The sequence below is a fragment of the Bombina bombina genome, chromosome 10 (genome assembly GCF_027579735.1).
Source record: "Bombina bombina isolate aBomBom1 chromosome 10, aBomBom1.pri, whole genome shotgun sequence".
Taxonomy (NCBI): Eukaryota; Metazoa; Chordata; class Amphibia; order Anura; family Bombinatoridae; genus Bombina; species Bombina bombina.
In genome coordinates, this window is record NC_069508.1 from 17,897,662 (window position 1) to 17,917,421 (window position 19,760).

The 19,760-nt window shown below is 41.1% G+C and overlaps 1 protein-coding gene across 2 annotated transcripts in view; it reads right to left on the reverse strand.

Moving 5' to 3' along the window:
* Positions 1-19,760, reverse strand: part of CFH (complement factor H) — a 379,102-nt gene that overhangs the window by 88,308 nt on the left and 271,034 nt on the right. The gene's annotated exons all lie outside the window — the stretch shown is intronic.

The window sequence follows — 19,760 nt, forward strand, 5'->3', positions numbered from 1 at the left end:
CAAAATCTGTCCAGGCAACACATAGAGACTATCAGAAGTCTTGAGGAAAATAACCAACTGACGATAAAACCAGCTGATAAAGGAGGGGGAATCGTCATCCTGGACAGAGATAAATATATGGCAGAAAACCAACGCCTATTAAAGGACACAACAACGTATTTGAAGCTGAAACAGAATCCCGTTACAGGTTTCCAAGAAGAACTCAGAGAACTGTTAACAAAAGCTAGAACAATGGGTATATTAGACGAAAAAGAGCACAGATATTTGGACATTGACCATCCTATAACACCTATACTGTATCACTTACCCAAGATACACAAAACTTTAACGAACCCTCCGGGTCGTCCTATTATCTCTGGAATTGGCTCTCTCACAAGCAACTTATCGGAGTATGTGGACCAACATCTACAGAAGTACGTAAGGGCGCTCCCGTCATATCTAAGAGACTCAACACAAGTCTTAAATATCTTAGACAACACACCATGGGAAGAAGGCTATATCCTTGCAACCTGCGACGTAGCAGCATTATACACCAGCATACCTCATAAAGAAGGACTTGAGGCAATCAAATGGTTTCTGGACAAAGATCCACTGATGTTAGAAGATCAGGCCAAATTCATATTGGATAGCATCCAGTACATTCTTACACACAACTATTTTAACAATGAGGGGATGTACTACCAACAAATTTGCGGGACAGCTATGGGGACCAGGTTCGCGCCCAGCTATGCTAATTTGTACATGGGAAGATGGGAGAGCATCTTCTGGGATTCATGCCCAGCGAGCGCGGACCTGGTCCTATACCGCAGATATATTGATGATGTCCTAATAGTCTGGAAGGGCTCAACAGAAGATCTCTTGTACACAATTGAGGTCATGAATCAAAACCATCAGAATTTGAAGTTCACCTACAACTGGAACTTTAAGGAAATTGTTTTCTTGGATCTAAAAATAGAAGCTCTAAACGGAAAATGGGAAACATCTACGTACTTCAAATCGGTTGACAGTAACAGCTATATACACTATGAGAGCTGCCACCATGAGAAATGGAAAGACAATATCCCAAAGAGCCAATTCCTAAGGGTCCGAAAGAATTGTTCAAATATCGAAACCTGGGAAAAACAAGTGAGACGACTAAAAGAGAAATTTGTGGAAAGAGGTTATAAGGAGGAACATCTAGACCAAAAAATAGAAGAAGTACGACAGGTGGAGAGGAAAGAGTTAACCAAATACAAAGATCATAAGCAATATGAGACAGAGGATGCTATAAATGTACCATTAATAACAGAATACAGCAGCAATCGATACATCATTGAAAATATCTTTAAAAGACACTGGCACCTTCTAAAAAATGACGACATTATTGGAGATAAACTCCCCAACCAGCCAAAATTCGTTTATAGAAAGACAGGAAATCTCAAAAATAGATTAGCACCAAGTCTACCCAAGAAGAAGAAGACCAATACACATGATGCAATGGGGAGACTAGTAAAGGGATTTTTTCCATGCCCCACCTGCAAAGCATGCAGAAGAGGGGTAAAGACTAAAAAATTCAAGTCCAATCAGACTGGAGAAGAATTTATTATCAAAGATCTGATTAGATGTCAAAATACGGGGATAATCTACCTTATGGAATGCTCATGTGGGCTCCAATACATCGGCCAAACCTCTAGAAGCCTCAGAGATAGGCTCAGAGAGCACATACTGTTGATCGAAAAACAAAATAAAGAAACAACACTTTATAAACATTTTGCCACGAAGCACAATGGTAGAATACAAGACATGAAATTTATAGGTATACAAAAAGTTGCCAAGAACTGGAGAGGGGGTAATTTTGAAAAGAGCCTCTTAAAAGCAGAATCCAAATGGATCTTCTTATTAGACTGCTTACACCCGAAAGGTCTGAATAATAGGGAGGATCTTACCTACCTCTTCAATTTATGATATGTATCTGCCAATGTCCCCATAGGACAGTATAAAATTCCTCTCCAAAGACTTTTTAAAAAAACAAAAAGACCTTTGAATCATCTGGGCTATTGAACAACTAGTCTATATAAAGACACAAGCTAGACTTATAAGATAGTGCTGTATCATTTAGAATTCTATAAACCCACTGTTTTAAAGCTTCTGGGTTATTACACAATTTAGCCTTTATAAAGACCTAAATTTATAGAAGGTCCGGTATCGTATATATCCAATCCAGAGTCTCATTATATAGGCATTGTAGCCCTCCACCCAAATATATAGAAATTCATCAATTTTTACTCATTAATTGCGTATCAATTTTTGTCTGCTTGAGGTTACCCTTCACCCTACCACATATTTGTTTACCATCTTCTGTTTGATCTTCTGATCACCATTAAAATCTAAGCTCCACAATACTATATAATTGTGGGTTAGAATGATTTAAAAGTAGGTTTTGCAGATTCAATCTTCAAAGCAATTAGTGTGGACATCTATACAGTTATCCTATTAACATAAGAAGAAGGCTTTTTCCTCTATTTTCCTCTATTGTTCTAGTTCTAAACTATTAAACAGCAAATGTAGACTGTTTCCTATTTATATACCCTTTTATATATATACCCTTAATTACATTCATGAGCATACACTTGAATGTTTCTTTCTCTGACATAGAAATTTATACACTGGACTTGTCCAGCTATCACTAGTTTCCTTATTCAATTACTATGATGGCGTTGTAATCTAATATATTTATGCGACCAGAATCAGGTACATATCCCTTTTATTTCTCGCTAAATATGAGATACCATGTCCTGGTTTTATCTATATCTTTATATACATATAACTAATTATACATATCAGATAGATGGACAACTAAGTCCAAATTGTTTCTATTGGGACTTTGTATTCTCTATGCTCAAATTTTGGAGCAAACGAGATATATGTATATATATATATATATATATATATATATATATATATATATATATATATATATATGTATATATATATATATATATATATATATATATATAAAAAAATACATTCTAGGACTTTTTTAATAACTAAGCAGGTTGCCCTCTGTAAATAATTCATCACAGGTTAATTTCTTCCTCCTCTCACTATGATTCTGATCTTTTATAAAATAAATTAAAATAACTTTATTTCTTATAAATATGCGAGATCTTACCATCTGAGCATGGCTCAATGACATTGAAGGATCCATAAAAGTATATACAACTTCTCTTCTCTTTATGAAATGTCAAACATATCTCAAAATATTTTAACAATATGTTAACACATATTATAATATTTAAGATCACTTAATCCACTACCAGTGTATCTTAAACACACTTTGACAATATGTTAACACATATTATAATATTTTAGATCATTCAATCCATCTACTAGTTTAATGATGGATATATAAAATATGGCTATAGAGGGGGCGGAGCCAAGCCACCGAGAGAGATGGCTGCCTTTTGCTAAAGCTCTGTGGTCCCTGTACAAACTTGTTATCATTTAGGATGATCACATAGCCTAATTAAGTTTTTAATTGTGCATAGGAGTGATTTCTAACTTTATACCTCATTATCTACTGAGGTATTCTTCCCCTCTGTTGGCGGAACGAAGACAGTGTTAACGACAAGAGGACACCCGCGCCACGCAGCACAAACACCCAGCAGCCCGGAACCCTCCCAGAGCAAGCAGCAGAATCTCAGCAATTCAAACCCTTAAGAGCCAAGCTGCCGGGCGGAGAATATCCCTGTCTGAACTGACACGCAGGGTGTCCTGCCTGAGAAGCCGCAACTTCTGCTGACGCTACAAAGCCTCACCCACGTGGCAAGCCAGAAGATTAGGCCTCAGAGCCGGAGACGCAGTTGCATCGCAACACCGGAGGAATATCGCCATCCCACATAGAAACCCTGAGTCGCACAGCTATACTACGCTGTACAACACTGGTGGTAGTCTCCGGATTAACAGCTGACCGGTAAGATCGCAACGGCTTAAGCGCAAATGTATGAATGCTGAGGGGCCTACAATAAAACTGTTAATGGCATAAAGTTATATAAAGGTCATAAAAAATACACGGACAGGCTGCGGGTGAGAGAAAACAAATAGCCCACGCTATATAGCAGAGCCCAGAGACTGGCCTTTACCTATTATGACTATCAGTAAATAAATGCACAGAAATAAGTTAGGGAGGCTGCCAATAAACACCACTGTGGAGTGGCTAGACAACTAAAGAATAGTTGTTCACAGTATACAATAGACTTATACCTTGCTAGCTGTTGGTCCGTATAAGGCCCTTCTACACCATAATTTGAACTGAGAGCAGAGAGTAACAAATAAGGCTGGTGAATACAAGGACACATTAAAATGTCTAGTAAAAGAAATACTAAACCACACAAAGGTACACACTCTTCGGTTATGGAGAATTATTTAATATCTGCTGACCCTATGACACACCCCAGCAAGTCTGCACAGGAGAGTGCAGGGCAGTCACAAGCCACTGAATCAGAGCAAAGCATACCATCACATCAGTATCTTACAAAGCACGATATTTCACATCTCTCCTCCAAGGAAGACATAAAGAATGCAATGACTGATTTCAAAAATATGTTTGGAGAGTTAAGGAGAGATATTGGGGTTGTGAGCAGGAGGGTCACCCAAATTGAGGAAAAACAGGAGACTCTCAGCTCGGACATGCAGCAACAAGCTAGCTATCTTCAGGCCCAAGAAGGTACAGTACAAGGTCTTATGGACCGGATAGAGGACCTCGAGAACAGGAGCAGGCGTAGCAATCTCCGCCTGCGTGGTGTTCCAGAAGATGTCGATCCCCCAGCCCTTCAACAATATATACAAGAATTCATCAGACACCTGAAAAACAACATGGGTGCGCAAGAAGTGCAAATAGAGAGGGCACACAGGGCGTTGCGCCCTAAACCACCGAACAGAGCCCCACCGAGAGATGTTATCATGAAATTTTTATCTTTCAAGGATAAAGAAGAGATCCTCAGGCTGGCGAGAGCGAAACACCCTCTCACATTCAGGGGTTCGGAAATACAAGTATTCTCAGATTTGTGCCCTGCAACGCTACAGAAAAGAAGGGACTTAAGACACGTTACATCAGCTTTAAGAGAAAAAAGAATCCCTTACAGATGGGGTTTCCCCACAAGCCTGATTGCCACCAAAAACAACGCTACCTATACCCTTAAATCCACAGAGGACATTCCCAACTTCACACAAGCACTAGGCCTGGATATCAGGCCGATCCGAGGAGCAGACGAAATCCCTCGGGACCCCCCTAACAGAAACCGGGAGGAAGACCAGTAACCAAGGATATAGAACACTCCTTCTCCACAGGTTCTCTTGAATATGGTCCAGCTCCCCTATACCAGCAAGAGGCTGGCAACTCTGCTGTTTTCCCCTGTGAGAGCAGTAATTCTCTTTGAGGATAAATTTCCTGGACTGTTTGCAGGACTGGTGAGGTTATGTGTGTATAAACATAGGTAGCTCTGTTATGTTTCTTTAATCTATGCTCTCCTGATCCCAGCTGCACAACATTTGGTTCCACATACAGATAAGTATAACCTTAAATATAGCAGCTAATATAGTCATTAAGCATGCATATGTGTCTCATTTTATTAACTGTACTGAACATATTTGAGTATTATGCTAGAAATGTTGTTGTGTTGACCTGTCTCTCCCCCTTTTCTTAGTAGCGCTAGCTTTACGCCTTGTTCTTGATGCAATACATTACACCCCTATGACCTAACAGTCTCTAGCACTAATCAATCTTTATAATGAGTCTATTCGATAAAGGGACAGGGGAACATGCACGCGACTGAACACAGACAAGATTCAGGGGGGGGGGGTCGGGACATAAACACACGCTGAACACCCACCACAGCACTAACTGATCAGGCGGACAGAACCAGGAACTGCGCATCTCATACCCAATCACGGATAGCTCTGATGTCTGATTTTCACCCCTCTTGACGGATTCTTCCCAATATGGGACAGAAACTAGCATAACTCACTACTATTTTAGAAGACTGAGGGCTACTGTAGTGGGGGACTTAGACAACACACTGGACACATAAGACCGACACTTTCACAGGACCTGAACCATGTGGAGCATGCACTTTTTCTTCACAGATCATTCCGAATTACAAAGTTATTATTAAATGTTGATGTTACAAACAAGTAATACAGGGACAACTACCCCTGTTTGGTTAAGTAGTTAATACAGTTATTGTTTTTAGAAATATAGAACAAGCTACTGATTGTTTAATATTACACTTGCAATAGACTGTTCTATAGTATTAATATTGCAGATTAATGCTTAATTGGTCCTCCTACCAGAGGACATCTTTTCTTTTCCTTTTTTCTAGAACTGTTCCTATCTAGGAGTCTCCTTCCACTGTGGTACTCTTCTACCTTTCCACGTCTAACTTACTATTAGCCTTGACCTGATATAGAGGCTTCTATTTTCCTTTTTTTTTTTTTTTTTTTTTTTTTTTTTTGTTATTTTCCTCCTCCACCCCCCTCCTTGCCCCTCTTTCCTCTCCCTTCACCTCCCCCTCCTCCCTCCCCTCATCTGTTATAGATGCGCTGCCCCTCCTGGTTTTGCCTTTTCCTGGTCCTATACCTATACCCCCGTTGCCGACTTCCCATCTCCGCGATGTCGCAGCGTCAACCAGCCCCTAGGCCACATCCACTAGAGCTTATCACTATCAACACAAAAGGATTAAATAGCCCGAATAAGCGCTCTATAGTGCTCAGAGACTTACAGAGAATGGGAGGTGACATAGTTTACCTGCAAGAAACCCACTTCTCTATTAAGCATGAACCTAAATGGCTGGACCGCACTTATCCAAACGCTTACTTTGCCTCAGGCCCTGAAAAAAAAAATGGAGTGGGAATACTCTTTCGTGTAGGCATCCACTTCTCACTATCACAAATTTATCGGGATCCTGAGGGCAGATTCCTACTTATCACTGGTACACTGCACAATAGGCCTATAACATTAGCAAACATTTACTGCCCTAACGTGTCCCAGCACCTCTTTCTTCAGAAAGTCTCTCATAAGATTCTTGAAATGCAGATCGGTGTTCTATTTCTCGGCGGAGACTTTAACGCCCCCTCCAATCCCTCCCTCGACACCTCCGATGGCATATCCAGTGCTCCACAGAAAGTTCGTAGGCGTATGATCACTACGCTTGCGGAACTTGCGTTGCACGATATATGGCGCACTCACCACCCACAGGCCAAAAACTACACCTTCTATTCGCACCCACATCGGAAGTACTCTCGCATTGACTATATTTACACCAGTTCCACGGGTCTTATTGTTGCGAAAAGTAGCAATATCCATGCGATCACTTGGTCGGATCACGCACCAGTGAGCTGTTCAATCCAATGGCCCACCACACCAATCACACCCTTTGTGTGGAAATTGGATGACACACTACTCTCAGATCCGATATTCCATCTGGATGTTAAGGGTGCTATTGCTGAGTACTTCCTTATAAATGACAACGATCGTATGAAGGCCACTACTATATGGGAAGCGCACAAGTGCACCATTAGAGGCTTGCTTATCAAGCAAAAAGCAAAGCTCAAGAGATTGGGAAGAGAACGTTATGCCAGACTCTTATCCCAAGTGGAACAAGCTGAGCTCGCTCACAAAAATTGTCCACAGGATGCAACTCGACTAGATCACTTGGTCGCAACTAGGACAAAACTGCTTCAGTTCCTTCAGGAAGGATACCAAAAGCAGGCACTAATCTTAAAACAACTGTACTATGAGCAGGGTGATAAGCCTGGAAAGCTCTTAGCCAGAGCAATTGCGAGGAAACGAGTCAAGGCATATGTACATCATATGACAGATGCTCAAGGCATAGTCAAGACCGATGGTAATTCTATCGCGGAGGTCTTCAGGACCTATTATGAATCCTTGTATAACCTACACACCACTGCACAGGTGGGAGGAGCACCGGGTGCTCCGGAGAGCGATATCGGAACTACCCGTTCATATCTGGAAGGCACAGAGCTCCCCAGATTGGCGGATGCAGACTCAGAATTCTTGGACTCCCCGTTCACAGATGAAGAGGTACATAAGGCCATAAAAGATCTCCCATCGGGAAAAGCCCCGGGACCGGATGGATTCGGTCTCAAATATTACAAGCTTTATGCGGACATTCTAGTTCCGAAACTAGTGAGAATGTTCAATAATCTGTCTGACAGCCCGGTTTTGCCTGGCTCTATGCTTGAAGCTCATATAGCAGTAATTCATAAGCCTGGAAAACCTCCTGATAGGCCAGAGAGTTATAGGCCGATTTCTCTCCTCAATTCAGACGTGAAAATATTAGCAAAGGTCCTGGCCACTCGGCTAAACAGATTCTTACCAAACCTGGTCTCTACAGAGCAAGTGGGGTTCATTCCTTCCCGAGAGGCAAGGGATAATACCCTGAAGGTGTTACAGCTGATAACCCATGCCCAGAAATCCAAAATGCCACTGGCCCTGGTCACAACAGACGCTGAAAAAGCGTTCGACCGGGTCAGTTGGGACTTTATCCATTTAACTCTCCTGAAATTTGGGTTTGGACGGAGCTTTGTTACCAAGGCAATGTCACTGTACTCTGCCCCTAACGCAAAAGTCCGGGTAAATGGCACTCTATCGGAGACTTTCCAGATCAGAAACGGTACGAGACAGGGCTGTCCATTATCGCCCCTTCTCTTTGCCCTAACCATTGAGGTGTTGGCAAGTAGAATAAGGGAGAACCGGAGGGTGCGGGGGATTGTCGTGGGCGGGGTGGAACACAAACTGTCCATGTACGCGGATGATGTCCTCCTCACACTCGCAGACTCGGGAGATTCTTTGAGGGCTGCTCTGAGGGAAATTGAGATTTTCGGGAGGTCCTCAAATTTTCTTCTCAACCCCACTAAATCGGAAATATTGAATATTTCAGAACCCGCTGAGGCCTTCGCTGGCAACAAATCAGGGTGTCCGATAAGAGTGGCGGAACATAAAATCAAATATCTAGGTATCCTCATCACACCTAACCTCTCTGAGATAATCGAACTGAACTACGGAGGTATCCGAGACGATATCATCAAAGACCTACTTAACTGGAAAAAGAAGACCATCTCATGGATGGGTCGCATTGGAGTCGTAAAAATGAATATTCTCCCAAGAATACTCTATATCATGCAGACAGTTCCGGCCTTAGCGGCTTCTCCCTACCTGCGGCAAATTCAAACTGCAATAGAAACTTATATCTGGAATGGGATTAGGCCGAGACTTAAACGTAGTACCATCCATCTTCCCAGAGAGAGGGGAGGCTTAGGAGTGCCTTTGCTGAGAGAATATCAGAGAGCTATCTTCTTACAGCGGATAGTAGAGTGGTGTGGAAACTCCTCTAGCAAACGGTGGATTCAGGTGGACAATGATATTCTTAAGAGCAGAAACGTGGGAGCGTTGGCCTGGGTATCACAAGGGAGCCGGCCGAGAGCTATTTCCTTGTACCCTATGATCGCTGACACATTTACTATATGGGATAGGACTCTGACAGGAGGCTCCTTTGTGTCAACAAAGACTTCCCCGAACATACCGGTCTGGGACAACCCAGACCTGGGTATGGAAATTAAACCCTACCCGCAGGGCACTGCACATACCCTTGCTGAGACGGCAATCTCGAATATTCTACATGACGGACAGCTCAAACCACGAAACGACCTCCTTGAGTGGGATCCTGTGATGTTTAAGTCTTGGTACCGTTGTGCTCAGATAGCGCATTACGTGAGTTCACATAAGGAGCGTGCTGCGCTGTCCAGACAAAGAACGCAATTTGAAAAGATGTGCATAATGACTCAAGCTCCAGCCCATCTAATTTCGCAATTATATAGGATCCTACTAACTGAAGACAGTCTGAAACCTCCGTCATATGCAGTGGCATGGCAAACGGAACTAAAGATAGACATATCGGCCGATGAATGGTCGAGAATCTTTGCGAGAGCTAAGAAAGCCTCTATATCTGCGAGAGTACAGGAGATGCATTATAAGCTTCTGAGCCGTTGGTATCTAACTCCTTCCAGGCTCCAAAAGATCTATCCTCAGACGGGAGGAGAATGCTGGAGGGGGTGTGGGGAGAGGGGAACAATTCTACACATTTGGTGGGAGTGCCCGCACATAAGACTATACTGGGAGGAGGTGCTGGGAACAATGAGTAATCTTCTGAAAATTATAATCCCCCCAAATCCCACGTACTTGATATCTCACGGGCTCCCCAAGATAGCTAGAGAAGACAAGTACTTCCTTCTCTTACTCATGCTGAATTGCGCGAAGGCGCTTATCCCTGTCCACTGGAAAAGCACGCAGATCCCAACCTTACAGGAATGGAGGATCAGAGTTGGGGACTCACTCGGATTAGAGAGATATCACTTTCTAAAGACTGGGAGGATAGCAACACATGAAATGATGGTCCTGACTTGGGAGGGTAGAGGAATATAACTCAGACCATTAAGATTAAAAAGACCTATCGCATGATACCTAACCTTCCCCTGCCCCCTATGCTGCTACTGTTGAGTCTCTCTCCCCTTGCCCCCCTTCCTTTTCCTCCTGGTCCCCCACAGTCCTTCCCCCCAATAGCCCCCTTACCCTATATTCCTCTTCCCTCACTGTATAACCCCTCCCTCCCCCTTTTTTTTTTTTTTTTTTTTTTTTTTTTTTTTTTTTTTTTTCTCTCTCCCCTGCCCCTCTCCTTTTCTATTCTCTCCTTCACTCCTTAAACACCTTCGTGTGACTATGTGAGGCTCCATGATACGCTCAGCTGTGTGTACATGTAAAGCTGAGCTTTCAAGCTGATAATATACCTGCCTTACATATAAATTTTAGACTACAAATAATTTGTTTACTTTAAGCTTACTTATAATTGTTATGAATGGCCAGAGCATCCCTGCTCGTTACAAAAAGCACATTGTCTTGTGATCAGTTATTGCTTTTAAGATACTGTTGGTTGAGACCATACAACGCACCTCATCTTGATTCCTTGTCCAGACTCGGGACTTAACATTGACCCTGCTGCATCTGCCCATAACATGACTCGTGTTACAATGTTCAATGTAATGTCTATCCGTGAATGTAACGTAATGTTTCAAAATTTATTGTACAAACTGTCTTACCACAAATAAAGCTTGTTGTTTTGAAAAAAAAAAAAAAATATGGCTATAGAAAGAAAATATTATCTGACCCCTTTGGACTTAAGAGAAATAGATAACAAAACCGTTATTTCATTTCCAAAAATACTTGCCGTTATTGTTTTTATTGTTTCCTTTGTCCCACTGACATAAAATATCTGTTAGTTTTTTGTAAATGTAAATGTTTGTGATTACATAGCCTTTATCTATCGTTATAACGTTTGAGGGCCAATAGTGCCTTGACACTTATCCCCTTTATTGACACATTGGTGGGCATTGTTCTGACATCTTTATCCCCAGGGCTCTCTAAGGATTTAATATACTAGATGGGAGGCGTAACTGACAGCCGCATATATTAGCATTGTACAGCATGCTAATGTTGCTAGCGGCTTGTCTATGTAATATCGCCGGACCGGAAGTGATGTCAACGGTTACGTCACGACCGGGTAGCTCCGATATTGGGCTTGAAACTGGTAAGCCAAAACAAAGATACCGGCAATTGAGAAAGAAACAACTGGATAAATCTAAGGCCATATACATGCCTTTTGAATTACCTATATATTTAGATATGTATAAAATTAATCCGGGAAAAATTATATACTTCCGGTTTGCCATATGGGGGAATCTTTTAGATGTTACACAGGAAGTGATGCTACACTTTATGGGGGAATCTTTTAGATGTTACACAGGAAGTGGAGGGGAATCTTTTAGATGTTACACAGGAAGTGATACTACACTTTATGGGGGAATCTTTTAGATGTTACACAGGAAGTGGAGGGGAATCTTTTAGATGTTACACAGGAAGTGATGCTACACTTTATGGGGGAATCTTTTAGATGTTACACAGGAAGTGGAGGGGAATCTTTTAGATGTTACACAGGAGGTGATGCTACACTTTATGGGGGAATCTTTTAGATGTTACACAGGAAGTGGAGGGATTTGGCGCCCAAACAATACAATTAATCAATTAAACTATCATATAGGCTACGTCTAAACTGTATATAAGGCCAGCTGCCATCACCAATATTCCAGTCTTGAGAAAGGCCCTTTTTTGAGGGCAGAAACGCGTTGACATATTGGTAAGCATTACTTTAATCTTTACTTCATTCTCATATTGGATACACTATGTTGTGAATTTCTTTTTTTACAGGGACACTTTTTAGGATACCATAGGAGCAGCTGACAGGTGCTAGGATCCAATCAGCTACTTCAGCAACCACACTCAGGAATTTGGATCTGTTAAAGTAACTAACATTGGAAGGAATCAATTTCCTCACTTTCACCTTGCTTTTCATCGCCCATTTTTTCCATTTTTTAGTTTTGATTGACTTATTTTTGTTCTTCACTAACATTTGTTGATCAACTTTTTGAACACTTTTTTGGATTATATTTTATATATTATTTTTTATGTTATTGCATATTGTGTATTTTATTTTTTATGTTATTGCATATTGTGTATTTTATTTAATTATATCTTAACCTCACTGGATTAAGTAGCTTGCATTTTTATATCCATTTGCACTCACTCACTATTTGATTGTATCTATACAATTATTTTGCTACCCCCCTTTTTTTGCACTGTAGTGCATTTTTCTACTTTTTGGAACACTATTTTTGTAACACTAATTTTGAACACTATTGTTTGTATTATTGTTTATTAGTTTTTTGCTTGATGCACTTGCTACAGTTGTACTTAGGCTAATTCTGTTTTATCAGTATACACTCTTATTCTGGTGTACCACTCACACTGATCACCTGTTATTACCTCTGTTTTTATTGTAATTATCAGCTTTGGCCCTTTGAGCCGCTTCTGTAAGATATTCCTGTATTTGTAATTTTATTTATATGTGCTTTTTACATTTTTTATATATAGTCTTTTATTACTGATGCTTTTTAACATGGTTCATTAAATAATCTTCTTTTATCTCTCTGTGAGTATATTTATCCCTTGGCCTCTTGTTGGCGCTGTATTCACTTCTTACTACTTGTGCTTATTTTTTGGAGGTTGGTTAGGATCTCTGTTTGGATACAGCTTGGGGATTACCTTAGCGCTTGTACACACACCCTTTTTCACTGCTGCCAGAGAGATCTCCAGCACCACCGGTTTAACGATACCTGTATCAGATGGCAAATGCAGTTCATCAGCAAGTCTCCTAATCCGTATTGGTGATAAAACCACAGAAGGTTGGAAGGACGAGGGTGATCCCCGGTTTTTGGAGGCTCCTTATATACTATGATTACACGATTGCCTCACCTGTTTAACATCACCTTCTTATTTCAACTTGTCACATCGCTATTAGTCCTAAATTGCATGTCCCAACTTTTTTGGAACGTGTTGCATCATCAGGTTTGAAATGAGTGTATATTTTCAAAAATACATTAAACTCACAAAGTAAAACATCAAATATGAATAATGTGTTTTCAATAAAGTACAGAGTGAATTGAATTAATCAAATTACTCTTTTTATGTTTTTGTTTTTTTTGCATTTTCCATACTATCCCACCTTTTTCGGATTTGGGGTTGTAGATTTGGATACCAAATTCTGAGAGGCCACACTAGGACAATAGAATCACTAATAATTTCCGTAGGCTTAGTTTGAAAATCATTCTGAGTAGAAGTACCACAGGAAAAAACAGAAACAACTATAGCTACTAGAACATCCGCTAACACTATATGAGGGTCCCTGAACTTTAAAAAGTGCCTGGGAGGCTTGTTAATAATTTAAAAGTACATCAGATATATCCTCTGAAAGCTCAAAATAACCAATATCTGATTGAACACATCCTGAAACATTCCCCTGGATGATAAAATTAATTTTCCAGTTGTTCACCGCTGGAAAATTGACTAAAAAAACTAGACAGCAACTGTTATTTAACTATGAGGAAACCCAAGACACTTCCCTTGTTTCTAGGAAACTGAGAGTTCCCCTCATTTGGATGACATTTGCCACTACTGTAACATTGTCCAATTGTAAATGGAGAAGAAACTTTTTTTCAACAGAGGCTAAGGGGCCGATTTATCAATATCTGTCCAACATGATACGCTACAGCGTATCATTGTCCGACAGACATCACTGAATGCTGACAGAATACGCTGTCGGAATTTAACATTGCACCAGAACTGCTTGTGCAATGCCGCCCTCTGCAGATTTGCGGCCAATCGGCCACTAGCAGGGGTTGTCAATCAGCCCGATCGTATAGGATCGGGCGGATTGCAGACCGCAGCCTCAGAGGCAGCAGATCAGTTATAGAACAGCGGTCTTAAGACCGCTGCTTCATAGCTGCTGTTTCTGGCGCGGAAACAGGGGCATCAAGCTCCATTCGGAACTTGATAATTCGGCCCCTAAGCCTAAAGAGCCCTGGAGGTTGCACAGAGTTTTTAAACCAAACTACTTGTGCTCCCAGAAACCTCCATAAAGCTTTCAGGAATTTTAGATGCAATATTGAAATGAAAGTACTCTCCTTCCTTAGATGAATAAAGGGGATTGAGGTCTGATACAATCACTTATTTGATTTTCAGATATGAAACAGATTGGAACAAAGCTTGAGTTTTTAAAGGATTCCTTTGAACATACTAAAGACAAAACCTCCCTCTAGGAGGTCTTGTTCTGAACTATATTTGATATGTTTGTAAAATCTTGATCAGAAACCATGAATCTAGGACAGACTGAAACTGAGCCTTTTGAAAGAGACTTAACTTGCCCCTACCAGAAACTCTTGATCGGGGCCGCACTTTCATGCAGTTCTAGTAGAAGGGGTAGATTTTTTTAGCCTGCTTAGACATTACAGTTAGCAATGGGTCTCTAGACTGAACCAGAAATATGTTACTTTTGATGAGTGGAAACTTCACTCATTTGTTCCTTATTCTGATGAAAGTAACAAAAGCAGTTAGCGGCCTTAGATTTCCCTTTAGACTTTTTATCTTGAGGAAGAAAAGCCCTTTTACCCCCAGCAATAGTAGAAATTATAGAATCTATATAAAAACAAAACAATTTCTTACCCTGAAAAAAAGAGACAATAATGCTCTCCTGGCAACGACTGCCAAAAGCATGCTTTTTTCATTAAAGGGACAGTAAACCTCAAAAATAATGTTATATAATTCTGCACATAGTGCAGAATTATATAACATTATATTAGCCTTATCTTTATAAAACCTAATATTCCCTTTGATTTTTTTTAAAAAATGACAGTTTTCAGACCCGCTCTCTGTGCTCTTCTCAGCGGGTCTGTTTTTTTCCCACAGCGCATCGGGCCAGCTGTATAGTCACAGCCCGGCCCAACCGCGCCATTATACACAGTGCAGCTCGCTCCTGCTCTGTCTGACAGCAGGAGCGAGCTGCACTGTCTATAATGGCGCGCTCGGGCCGGGCTGTGATTAAGCCTGCCCCAAGCTAATGTTCCAAAAATAAAAAATAAAAATAAAAAAAGTAAAATTACAGAAAAAAAATAAACAAAGCTATCCAAAATAAATTCAGCTCTTTTACAGCCCATTAAATCCCTAATCTTAAAAATAAAACAAAATCCTAAAACTAAGCCTCAAATAGGTACTCACCGTTCCTGAAGTCCGGCGGTGAAGGTCTTCTTCCAGGCGGCTCCATCATCTTCTATCTTCATCTGCAGCGAAGGCGGCACAGAGCGGAGGTGCAGAACAGTCTTCCCCGATGTGCGGATCCTCATCTGCGGTCTTTAGGGGTGGTTCTCAGCGGCGGACTTCAGCAGCGACATTCTTTAGCGGCGTGGAGGCTCCTCTTCATCTGATCTCCGGTGTACACTGAATATTGAATGCAAGGTACTGCATACAATGTGGGGTACCTTGCATTCCTATTGGCTGCAGTTTTTAAATCAGCCAATAGGATGAGAGCTACTGAAATCCAATAAGATTTCAGTAGCTCATCCTATTGGCTGATTTAAAAATTTCAGCCAATAGGAATGCAATGTACCCCAATAAATATGGGGTACCTTGCATTTAATCTTCAGTGTGTGGCGGACGATCACATGAAGAGGAGCCTCCACGCCGCTTTGGACCACTGCCGCTGAAGACCGCCACTGAGAACCGCTGCTGAGGACCGCCGCTGAGGATCCGTGCATTGGGGAAGCCAGGTCCGCACCTCCGCCCCACCTTCGCTCCGGATGAAGATAGAAGATGATGGAGCCGCCTGGAAGAAGACCTTCTCTACCGGACTTCAGGAACGGTGAGTACCTATTTGGGGGTTAGATTTAGGATTATTTTTTATTTTTTTTTTATTTTTAAGATAAGGGATTGAATGTGCTTGTAAAAGAGGTGAATGCCCTTTTAAGGGCAGTAAAAGAGCTGAATGCCCTTTTAAGGGCAATGCCCATACAAATGCCCCTTTAGGGGCAATGGGTAGTTTAGTTTTTTTAATGTTAGTTTTTTATTTTGGGAAATTTGGTGCGTGGGGGGTTTTTACTTTTAGGGGGGACTTAGTATTTAAATTAGCTATTTGAGTTGTTGGGTTTGGTGGTTTAGGAGTTAATAAGTTAATTAGGTTTATTGCTTTGTGGGGGGTTGGTGGTTTGGGGTTAATATTTTAATTAGGTTTATTGTGATGTGGGGGTTTGTCGGTTTAGGGGTTAATAGTATAATTAGTTAGTTGGCATTGTAGGGTTTGGCGGTTTAAGGGTTAATATGTTCATTTATTTATTTGGCATTGTGGGGGGTTGGCGGTGTAAGGGTTAGGTAGTTTGTGTTGTGGAGGTTTGGCGGTTTAATGGTTAGGTTTTTTTGTTAATACTTTGTGCAGGCGGTTAGTTTTTTTTTTTCTTTATACTTTGTGCAGGCGGTTAGTTTATTTTTTCTTTATACTTTGTGCAGGCGGTTTGTTTTTTTTAAAAATTTGTTTCTTGTGGGGGGTTACGAGTTTTTTCGCTATTTCGTGCGGGCAGTTGCAGTTTTTTTTTTAAGGCTTTGTTTGCCTACGCTGCATCCAGGTGGATTCCGAAAATGGCAGGGTGGTGAAAGAATCCACCACCCTGCCATTTTCGGAATACACTTGGATACAGCTAAGATTCTTTTGGCTGCGCGCGCAGCCAACATTCTTTTGGCTGCCTCGTGCAGCCAGCATTCCTTTGAGGATGCGTGCACAACTGGCGACGGTGACGGACGCATTACAAACGCAATTATAGTATAGATATATAATAAATATTTGATTGGATTTACAGCAGAGAGTGCCTTCTTCACACAGTCACTATCACCTAGATAATGAGTTTTGCATTAAACATGGTGCGAAACGAACGCAACAAAGGTTGCGTTATTTCATTCCCCATAGCGCTGCGATTACGAGTTTCTGTTGCGTTTAGCTCCATACCGCACAAAATCCAAGGGCTGCTTTGACGTGCTCGTGCACACTTTCCCCATAGACATCAATGGAGAGAGAGTGTTAGAAAAAAAACTAACACCTGAAGTGCGGAATGGCGATCGCCGTAACGCAACCCCATTGATGTCTAAGGGGAAAAAAAAGTTACGTTTAAACCTAACACCCTAATATAAACCTCGAGTTTATACACCCCTAATCGGCCGCCCTCGACATCACCGACACTATTCCGCTGCTCCTGACATTTCCACCACTGTAATAAAGTTATTAACCCCTATTCCGCCGCTCACGACATCGCCGCCACTATAATAAAGTTATTAGCCCCTATTCAACCACTTCCCGACACCGCTGCCACTATAATAAACCTATTAACCCATAAACCTCCACCCCCCACATCGCCGCCACTATAATAAACCTATATGGGGGGCCGGCGGTTTAGGGGTTAATAGGTTTATTTAGTGGCGGAGATGTTGGAGGCCGGAGGTTTAGGGGTTAATAACTTTATTTAGTGGCAGCGATGTCGGGGAGTGGCGGAATAGAGGTTAATAACTTTATTATAGTGGCGGCGATGTCGGGTGTGGGGGAATAGGGGTTAATATATTTAAATAGTGTTGGCGATGCAGGTGGGCGGCAGATTAGCAGTTAATAGGTTTAATATAGTGTTTACAATGCGGGAGGGTGGCGGTTTAACGGTTAATAGGTAGTTTATGGGTGTTAGTGTACTTTGTAGCACTTTAGTTATGAGTTTTCTGAAACTTTTTTGATTCTCTAAACCCATAACTACTGGTCTCAGAAGGTGGTATGGATCGTTTCGGTATAGGCTGTAACGCAAGCATTTTAGCCTCACCGCACAACCTGTAATACCGGCGCTATGGAAATCCCACGCAATAACTTCATTTTTTTGAGTGACGGATTGACGTTGCGTTACAGGCTAAAATGCTTGCGGTTTAGCTATACCGACATGACTCCCGCTAGCGGCATTACTGGTTTAATGACGAAATTGCCATTTTTTCAACGTTAAAACCCGCAACGCAAAACTCGTAATCTATGTGTGTATATATATATATATATATATATATATTTATATGTATGTATGTATATTTATATGTATGTATGTATATTTATATATATACATAGTGTCCATAAAGTAGCTATAGAGTGTCTCATATAAGAATACAAATTATACTTACCCATAGACACTCATTCAGGCAGCCAAACCAGTCCTGAAACATATCAGCAGAGGTTATAGAATAGGAATATGTTGTAGATCCATAAATGGAGGCAAAAGACAAGTCCCTGCAACCAATTATGGGGAGTTTAAAGATAAATTCCCTAGAGTTAAATTAAAGAATCAAAAACTATACCCCAAATTCATCCCTCTGTCAAGCATTGCACTCTGAGGGGAAACTGGGCCTCTGAAGAAACATATGCACATCTTCATTCTTCAACCACCTCCAGAGGAGGCAAAGAAAAGACAGAGGTATGTGTGAGGTGGGAGGGGTTATATAGAGCTCATGGGGTTTTGGAATCTTTACCTCCTCCTAGTGGCATGGAAGGTAATTCCCAGTATTAATAGATCGTGGACTCTCACCACTTGTAGGAAAGAAATTAAACTTTCATGATTCAGATAGGGCATGTAATTTTAAACAACTTTCCAATTTTCTTTTATCATCAAATTTGCTTTGTTCTTTTGGTATTCTTTGTTGAAAGCTAAACCTAGGTAGACTCATATGCTAATTTCTAAGCCATTGAAAGCTGCCTCTTATCTCAGTGCATTGTAAACATTTTTAACAGTTAGACATTGCTACTTCATGTGTGCCACATAGATAACATTGTGCTCAGTCACGTGGAGTTATTTATGAGTCAGCACTGATTGGCTAAAATGCAAGTCTGTCAAAAGAACTGAAATAAGGGGGGGCAGTCTGCAGAGGCTTAGATACAAGGTAATCACAGAGGTTAAAAGTAAATATTATACTATAACAGTGTTGGTTATGCAAAACTGGGGAACAGGTAATAAAGGGATTATCTATCAATTGAAACTATAAACATTTTTAAGTAGACTGTCCCTTTAAGTAATCCCATTTTCCTACTGGGTCATTCAGCCCCTGTGAACAAACGTCACACCCCGGCGGGGGGGGGGGGGAAACAATGATTATTGGATTGCAGATTCATCATTGGTCAAATTGAGCAATATGGCGGGCGAAGGAACAACGCTTATTGCTATAGCATTAAAAGGTAAAAATCTCAGAATATAAGTTTATA